We start from the raw sequence: 9,641 nt of genomic DNA on the forward strand, positions 1-9,641 counted from the left end.
TGTGAAAGCAACCATAGATGATGTATAAGCAAATAAATATGACTATATTTCAATCAACCTTCATTTAAAAAACAGGCAATGGGCTGGATTTGGCTGGCAGATCATACTTTGTCAAACCCTAACCTAAATATTTGTTCAACTTCTAACATAAATAAAATAAAATTTTAGACCAAACAGGCTATAAAAATGTGTTCCTGTTAGCAAAACAATGCCAATTGCATTTACTGTTTCAAAATCATATGCTTCAGTGAAGTAATCCTTGGTTAAGGAAAAGTCATACATATACAGATGCTATTACTTACAACAAAGATCAATACAATAAAATAAAAATAGGTTTTATTGTGGTGCAACTTCTGACAACATTAACTTTAGCTTTGAAAGAAAATATGTTTGTGCTTGTAGTATTTAGTCAACATCTGGGTAGCAACAATCTATATATATAAAAGCCTAAGTTACCATTGCAACCGAACGCCAACTGAAGAGGCTGCGTGGGGGAACTAGACCAGCAGGGGAGTTAGTGAGGGGCGACCAAATGACTGAGCAACAGGCTGCGTGGGGCGACCAGGCCCACAGGGGGGGCAGTTGGGGGTCACCAGGCTGGCAGAGGGGGGAAGTGAGGGGCAACCAGGTCAGCAGGGGGGGCAGTGAGGGGAGACCAGGCTGGCAGGGGGGAGCAGTTAGGGGTGATCAGGTTGGCAGGGGGGCAGTTAGGGATGACCAGGCTGGCAGGCAGAGGCAGTTAGGGGTGATCAGGCTGTCAGGGGGGCCAGTAGGGGTGATCAGGCAGGCAAGCAGGTGAGCAGTTAGGAGCCAGCAGTCCCAGATTGTGAGAGGGATGTCCAACTGCCGGTTTAGGTCCGATCCTCCCAGCAGTCAGGCATCCCCTGAGGGGTCCTGGATTGGAGAGGGTGCAGGCTGGGCTGAGGGCCCCCCCACCGCCCCATGCATGAATTTCTACTAAACAATAATAAAGTACTAAATAATAATAAAGAAAGGAATATTTAGTATTTCTTGCCAATATGCTAGAGCTGCCCTTTTATTTTGAGGAATTGACTTCATAAGAAAGTAAGAAAAGACAGAACAAATTAGGATACAAAACAAAGAGTGCCTATTTTTATTGTTCTGCTGTCTATATTGATAAATATCCAGCCTCAGAGAAAAGGAGAATAATAATATAACAATCAATAAACAGACAAATTTTTCTCCCTTGTCATTATACCTCAACTACTAAGAGGGATGTTGAACTTTCCAACCTTAATTGTGGATCTGCCTATTCTTCATTTCTATCACTTTTGTTCTATGTATATTAAAATCTTATTATTATAAAAATACACATTGAGGGTTTTATGTCTCCTTGATCAATTACTCTCTTAATTCCTATGAAATGTCTATCTCTATCCCTGGTAGTGTTCCTTGTTCTAAAATATTCTTTGTTTGTTCCTATATAATAAAGAGATAATATGCAAATTAACCCTCACACCCTCACAAGATGGCTGCCTATGACCAGGCTGGCAAGGGGATTAGTGAGGGACAACCAAAGAACTGAATAAGCAGGCTGCATGGGGCAACCAGGCCGGCAGGGGGGACAGTTGGGGACAACCAGGCCAGCGGGGATGGACAGTTAGGGGCAACCAGGCTGGCAGAGGGGAGCAGTTGGGGGCGACCAGGCCAGCAGGAGGGCAGTTGGGGGCAATCAGGTAGGCAGGCAGGTGAGCAGTTAGGAGCCAGTGGTCCTGGATTGTGAGAGGGTGCAGACTGGGCTGAGGACCGCCCCCTCTCCCTGTGCACGAATTTCGTGCACCTGGCCTCTAGTATTAGTATAATATTATGGTGTTCTGTCAATGTTTACATGATATATATTTTTCTATTTTTTTTTATTTTAACCTCTGTTATTACATTTAAAGTGGATTTTCTATAGACAGCTATAAGTAGGTCTTGGAATTTTTATCTAATCCTATCTAATAATAGACAAACATGGTAATTGACTGTACCTTTGCTATACTTCCCATTGGCTAATCAGGGTGATATGCAAATTAACTTCCCACAAAGATGGTGGTTAATTTGCATGCATAGGCGAAATGCTGGGAGGGGAAAGGGGAAGGACGGAAGAAGCCGCCTGCCACTGACAGTGATCGGAAACCCGTCTTTGCCCTCCCCTCCTGCCCGTGATTGGAGAACCGGGGTTGCCTTTGCCCGCCCCCCCCCCGGCCGGTGATCGGAGAAGCCAGGCAGGGCAGGGAAGAGGCAGCTGCCAGCGACTGCCTCTTCCCTGCCCCCCCCCCCCACCGTTGATCGGTGATCGGAGAAGCCAGTCGGGGTAGGCCGGTGTTTGGAGAAGTACCTGTATTTTTTTTTTCAAAGTACCTGGATTTTTAATAATTTCTTGACATGGTAAAAGAATTTTACATTATGATCCAAGGGTGGTGGGGTGAGGAGAAGGAGCAGCAGAACAATCCAACAAACACAAAGGGAAACAGGAATGCATGGTGGAAGGGATTTGAAGGGTGGGTAGGAGCATTGCCCAACTAAAATGCAATTGGTTTGTTACTGAGTACTATTCATGGGAAGACAGCATCCTGACTCCTTCTCTATACAGCATATTGGGAGTAAATATGATGCATCCAGGTGGAAATATGATTAGGAGTTGGAAGACAGACAGGGAACGAAGAAGTCAGAAATAGACACTGAGAGAGTCACTGGCTGGCTGGCTGCAAATACTGACTCTCCAGTAGTGATAGAATAAAAAAGTGGGGGATATCTCTGGAAGATTCAAGAGATAGGGGGCAACTCCTCTATGGTTTTGACTTGCCCAGCAGATTTCCACATACACACGTGTACACGCCTATGTTTGCATGCACACACATATACACATAACTGACTGCCCTCCCTGGAAGCACAGAAGAAGAAGAAGCCGCCAGAAGAAGAAGCCGCCCACCTTTGGTCCAGGAGCCAGTGCCTGCGGCTGGCTGCAGCCCAGGAGATGGACAAGCCACCCGCCTGAGGTCCCAGGCTGCAGCCACCCGGAGAAGCTGCCAGCCCTGTGGCCCAGGGCACCAGCACCTGTGGCCAGGGAAATAGGTTCCCTCTTCTCCTACTGCAGTCATTACTTCAATATTCCCCTTCTGAATTTCTCTCCTGTGCTGCAACCCAACTCCACTTTTCATCAGAAGGATATGGAACAAAGAGAGCAGTGTTGAAAGCTTACATTTTTAAGCCGGTAAGGTTGGTACTTAAACATATAAATGGAAAACTAGAGTCCTTAAGGTAACAAAGGCTACAAAGGACAGGGACAGCGCATGACCTATTATATCCAGCAATCCATCTGGGGACTGAAAACTTTGCAATGATGACAATTAATGAAGATATGAATCAACTAAAATAGTTGACAGGGACAATTCTTCCATCTTTGAAAATATCTACATCAGATCTGTTTAGATTTTCATCTGCATAATATAACACATTCTGACAAGACCACCACCACCACCAATGTGGTCAGTGCTGTGCCGATAAATGTTTAATAACTGAGGGACCTACCCCCCTGAGTGCACAAATTTTTGTGCACCGGGCTACTAGTCTTTAAATATGTCTATTAGTTAGCATTTTAAACCATTTATATTATTGGTTTGATTAAGTTTAAATCTATTGTCTTGGTATTATTTTTTATTTATCCCATTTTTTGTTTCCTTTTTGTTGTAATATCTTATTGTGCATAACTCAAGATTTAAAAACAATTAATTCCATTTTATCTCCTTTATTTGCTTAATACTTATACCTCTTTGATTTAAAATTTTAGTGGTTGCAATAACATGTGAAAAATTCATCTTTATTTTACCTTATTATATCTTTAAATTCTATCATTCTTAAATTATTGTATTTAAATAGTTATCAAAGTACTCGCCTTTTTTTCTTTTCCATGTACCACATAAAAACCACTCATATCTCAATTACTAAGCACATACCATGTGCTATTTTCTTTATATCCTCTATTTAATGTCAAAATAATTGCAAGTACCAACATCAAAACATAATTTATATGTTACAATGAGAAATAATTTTTAGAATCTGGAAGAGCTGAATTGCAGTTCAGAATTTTGCTGGGTTGGCTAGGTAGTCTTCTAGTTTTAGCTAGACTTGCTCACATGGGTGAGTGTGGACTGGTTGTTATGTGATTTAGGATGGCCTCAACTAGAAAAACTGGTGTGATTCTGTGTCTTTCAAGCTCCAGCAGATTAACTTGGGCATGTTCTCATAGTAATGGCAGAATGAAGAGGAAGCAAGTCCAATTAAACAGCGCTTTCAGGTTGATGTTTGTATTACAGTTTGATAACATTTCATTGGCCAAAGATAATCATAACTCCAAGCCCAGTGTTGGAGTGACAGGAACTACAAATTGACAAGTAGATACTAAAAAAATAAAATAAAATAAAATAAGGCAAAAAATAAATTTCTTTTTTTAAATTTTTTGATTTTTTATCATTATGCCCCCTTTCCCCCCGCCCCCTGCCACTGACCCCCTTCAGTCCACCCCCGCCCCCCCCCCCAGGTCTTCAGCATCCTATTGTCTGTGTCCATGTGCCATGCACATATGCATACAAGGTCTTTGGTTGATTATCTTTCACCCATTCACCCTCCCCTGCCTTCCCTCTCAGATTGCGCACTCTGTTCCTTGCTTCCATGTCTCTGGATCCACACCGTTCTTCAGTTTATTTTGTTACTTAGATTTCACATATGAGTGAGATCAGGTGATACTTGTCTTTCTCTGACTGACTGACTTATTTCACTTAGCATGATACTCTCCAGGTCCCTCCATGCTGTCTCAAAGGGTAAGAGATTCTTCTTTCTTACTGCTGCATAGTATTCTATGGTATAAATGTACCATAACTTTTTATCCACTCATCTACTGATGGGCACTTGGGCTGTTTCCAGATCTTAGCTATTGAAAATTGTACTGCTATGAACATACGGGTGCATATATTATTTCACACTAAATGTAAGTACTAGGGACACAAAGGGAAAAAAATGCCATCATTGTCCTCAGGAGTAGGGCTCAATGTTTACAGAGTGAGAAAGGCAAACATGTAAACAAAGAAATGCAGTCACATTTAAAGATGTTTAAATAAAATCCATACATGGAACAGCAGCTGGTACAAAGATTCTCAATGGGAGGAGAGAGGGGAAAAATAGATATGAGGAAAATCTTCATAGAAGTAATACTTGATATAAGTTTCAAAAAGAAGTAGGAGTTATAACATGAGAACATCTTGTTCTGGCATTTTGAACCAGCTCAAAAGGCTATCTAGAATTTAATCATTAAAGCAATTGTTCCACAGACCACTGATAAGAATAAAAGTGAAAGAAGAGTAAAATACTATCTAACTCTTAACATTTTTGTAATGGTCTCAGATAAAATTATGACAAATATTGACTGTTATTTTTAATGAAAACAAATATAATTTTTATATTTATTTTACAGCAATATGCTCAGATATCCTAGTAGCAAATTTATTTTTTATGGGGTTTTTTTTGGTGCACTTATGGAGTTCTGGGATTCAGAAATAACTATTATAATATGTACATCTGCTATTTTTCTTTCATTCTCAAATCCAAGAAGTACTGAAAATGTCAAATGAATTGATGGGAAATGAAAATAAGAAATTATTTTTGGCTAGAATATGAGGTTAGCTTTTAAAATGAAGAGAGTCATATGATAATTAATTCTTTGAAATATATAAAGTTTTAGACAATACTTAGCAAATGTAGTTAAGTTAGAGGAGCATAACTGTTTATTGAAAACCCATTTAGCCCTAGATTTATAGATTCACATATTTTCAATTTTAAAGAGCCCTTCTCCATCCCTCAACTAATTTCCTATATCTCTTGACCACCATCAAATTGCTAATATTTTTATGTAAATAATAAATGTAACAGACTACCTTAAGAAACTGACAGGAAAAATTATTACTCTCACTGTTGCAAATCAAAGTGGAATGTAATTAGTCTGCTACCATTTAATAGCCAAGTCTACTCCTTGCCATCAGAAAACAAAGAGATATTGCTGGGGGTAACCAATTTGAGGAATATTTTACCAAAAAATGACTAGAAATTCAAGAATAAGACAGTAGAAGACCAAAATCTGAACCTAAAAGTTGAAACTTATTTACCGCCTGCATATTAACTGAATCTCATTGAATGAATGAATGTTGAATCTTTTGCCTTATTGTATTACCTTATTTAATGGTTTAATATATATGCCATTTCACTCTAACACAATTGTAAATTCACCAAGTGTAGGAACCATGCGCTCTACATATTTTTCTTTTTTTCTGTTTTAAATGGAAGTCAATAGAAACAGTCATATTTAATACAATTTAGAAAAAAATAAAACAAATTAATCCAAGATATCCGCACCTTAACTTCTCTTCTGCATATTATTATTTTCTAACCCTTCCCCATATAAGATCTTTTACATAATTGAAACAATTTGGTATACCTAATTGTATACTTTAAAAACTTAATATAGTTTACATATTTCCATGTTTTAAGTTTTAATAGTGGCACAATACATGAATTTATTGGCTGATCACCATGTATCTTTATCCCCTTGTTTCACACGTAGAATGTTCCCAGCTGTTTTCTCTCACACGTAATGATATCATGAACATTTTTATTTATATAGTTTATGCCATACTATAAAATATCAGCTTAGCATGTATTTCTATAACAAATGTTGCTTGATCAAAGGGAATACATGCTTTTACTGGCCTTACTATATATATAGAGAGAGTATCATCCCATACACCGAAAGGTGGTGGGCTTGATTCCCTGGTGAGGGCACATACTCAGGTTGTGGATAGATCCCTGGTCAGGGTGCACAGGGAAATAACCAATCGATATTTCTCTTTCACATGGATGTTTCTCTTTCTCTCCCTTCCTCTCTCTAAAATCAGTTTTTTTAAAAAACATATCCTTAGGTGATGATAAAAAAAAAATGTCAATGATGATAGTTAAGTTTTTAGTTTAAGTAACTAGGAAGATGGTGGTATTATTTACAGAGACAGGAAGGAGCAGAGGAGCAGCAGAGAAGTGCAGAATTCATAAGCTTGTTTTTCCACATTATGTCCTAAACTGGGAGTAAGTTCCCTTTGTGCTGTCTTTAAGGATCACTCCAACACAGTTGTAGAGATTCCACTTGGGGAGGCACATGGAATTAAAGAACCATACAAAGTCACCCCCAAAACTTATAAATAGTGTATGGAATGTATATGTATATGTATATGTATATGTATATGTATATGTATATATACTGTATGTTTATATATGTGCACATACACATATGTGGTATATGATTTATGTGTCTACATATACATAGTATATAGAAATCATGAAATGATATGCAGCCACTAAGAAGGTTAAATTAGATCTATATGTACAGATGAGAAAAGATATTTAGTGAAAAAATCAAAGCTTATTACAGTGTGTAGAGAATAGTAATTTTTCCATAAATGAAAAAGGAATTGCATAATATGCCTTTAAACTGGGATGTCTGTGTATTTATGTGATTACTGTAATCTGTGCAAGAATGTACAAAAAATTGTAAGAGTATTCCCATTTGGAGACCAGGACTAGGAAGAAGGGAGTCTTTTATTTTTACTATATCTGTACGTTTTAACTTTTGTGTAAATGAGCATAGAGTATGTTGTAAATGTCCCAAATGGTGAAATTATGAGATTTTTGTTTGTTTGTGTCCAAGATATAAAAGTGAATCTAATTCAAGTTTTAAAATTTCAGTAAGTGACAAATTACCTGAGACAGAAATTGAGTGCCATTACTAAGTTAAAAGAAGCTACCATACATGAGTGCCCTACAACCTGGTGTATGAAACACATGGATTTACAAAATTGTTATAATGCCAAATTAGGCTTTGTTTCACAATGAATTTACCAAAGAGTCAATCAAATAACCGTGATACATTACATTGAATTATTTTCTTTCTAATAATTCAATTTATGTGCAACACTAAATCATAGATATCAACAATTTTAGTCATACAAGGAACATGTCAATTCCATGAAATGATTCAACTAATAGGACATTTTGTATCCTCGGATAGATTTGCTCTGGAGTAATATATTTTACAGAAATACCATGTTTTATAACAGCATTTGTATTTTGAGACTTATTTAATGTTTTTAACAATGTTTTTTATTGTTGACAGTATTAACAGATTTCTCCCATTTCCCCCACTTTGGCCCCCTACATCCAGTCCCCACCCCAACCCAGCACTTCATTGCATTATTGTCTGTGTCCATGGGCCATGCATATATGCACATATGTTTTTTGATCACTTCAAGTCTCCCTCAATTCCTCCCCTCTGAGATATGAGGAAGAGTCTGTTCCATGAATCTGAGCCTCTGGTCTTATTTTGTTCATCAGTTTATTTTGTTCATTACATTCTATGTATAAGTGAGATCATGTGATGTTTGCCTTTCTCTTACTGGCTTACTTCACTTAGCATAATAATCTCCAGGTCCATTCATCCTGTCACAAAGGGTAAGAGTTCTTTTTTATAGCTGCACTGCACAACATCCCATTGTGTAAATGAACCACAGCTTTTTTTCATCCACTCATCTACTGATGGGCACTTGGGATGTTTCCATATCTTGGCAATTGTAAATAATGCTGCTATGAACATAGGGGTGCATATATAATTCCTGACTGGTGTTTCAGAACTCTTAGGATATGTTCCCAGAAGTGGGATCACTGGGTCAAATGGCAGTTCCATTTTTAATTTGTTGAGGAAACTCCACACTATTTTCCACAGTGGCTGCACCAGTCTGCATTCCCACCAGCAGTGTAATAGGGTTCCTTTTTCTCCATATCCTCACCAGCACTTGTTGTTTGTTGATGGTAGGTATTCTGACAGGTCTGAGGTAATTCCTCATTGTCATTTTAATTTACATCTCTGGATCTATTTTGTTTGTCAGCTTATTTTGTTCATTTGATTCCACATATAAGTGAAACAGACTGACACATCTCAGAGGGAAGGCGGGAGGTGGATGGGTAGGTGGGGAGAGTTTAAACAAATAACTTGTATGTATAAATGCAAAACCCATGGACACAGATGATAGTGTGGTAAAGACTTGAGAGGGAGTTGGTAGGGTAAAGGGAGTCAATGAGGGAAAATAGGGATATCTGTAATATTTTCAGCAATAAACATAATTTTTAAATGTATATAAAAAGAACCTTTAAAGAATTCATGTATATCCATTTTGCTGGTAGAATCAATTCTACTGCATTGTACAGTAGGGGTCATTCTGAAATTTCAATTTTTCCTATTATCAAAATTCTTCATAAATGGGAGTTGAGGGGATTTAATACGTTGTCTGGATCAAGCAACTGCATCCATTTATTACCACATCTTTTCACGTATTCACTGTATCATCAAACCGAGTCAAAATGTGACAGATTGGTGAAGATGGACAGGGCCAGGTGAAAATGGACTGAGGGCATATGTAACTGAGAGGAAAATAAATTGGGTTTCTCACACCCACAGAGCTATAAATCATGAAGAAAAATCCAAAAAGAGTCTGTGAGTTACTTTTTCCTTTTTATCTCTGGAAAGTTGGAAAATCAAATATTTT

This window comes from Myotis daubentonii, chromosome X (genome assembly GCF_963259705.1).
Source record: "Myotis daubentonii chromosome X, mMyoDau2.1, whole genome shotgun sequence".
Lineage (NCBI taxonomy): Eukaryota > Metazoa > Chordata > Mammalia > Chiroptera > Vespertilionidae > Myotis > Myotis daubentonii.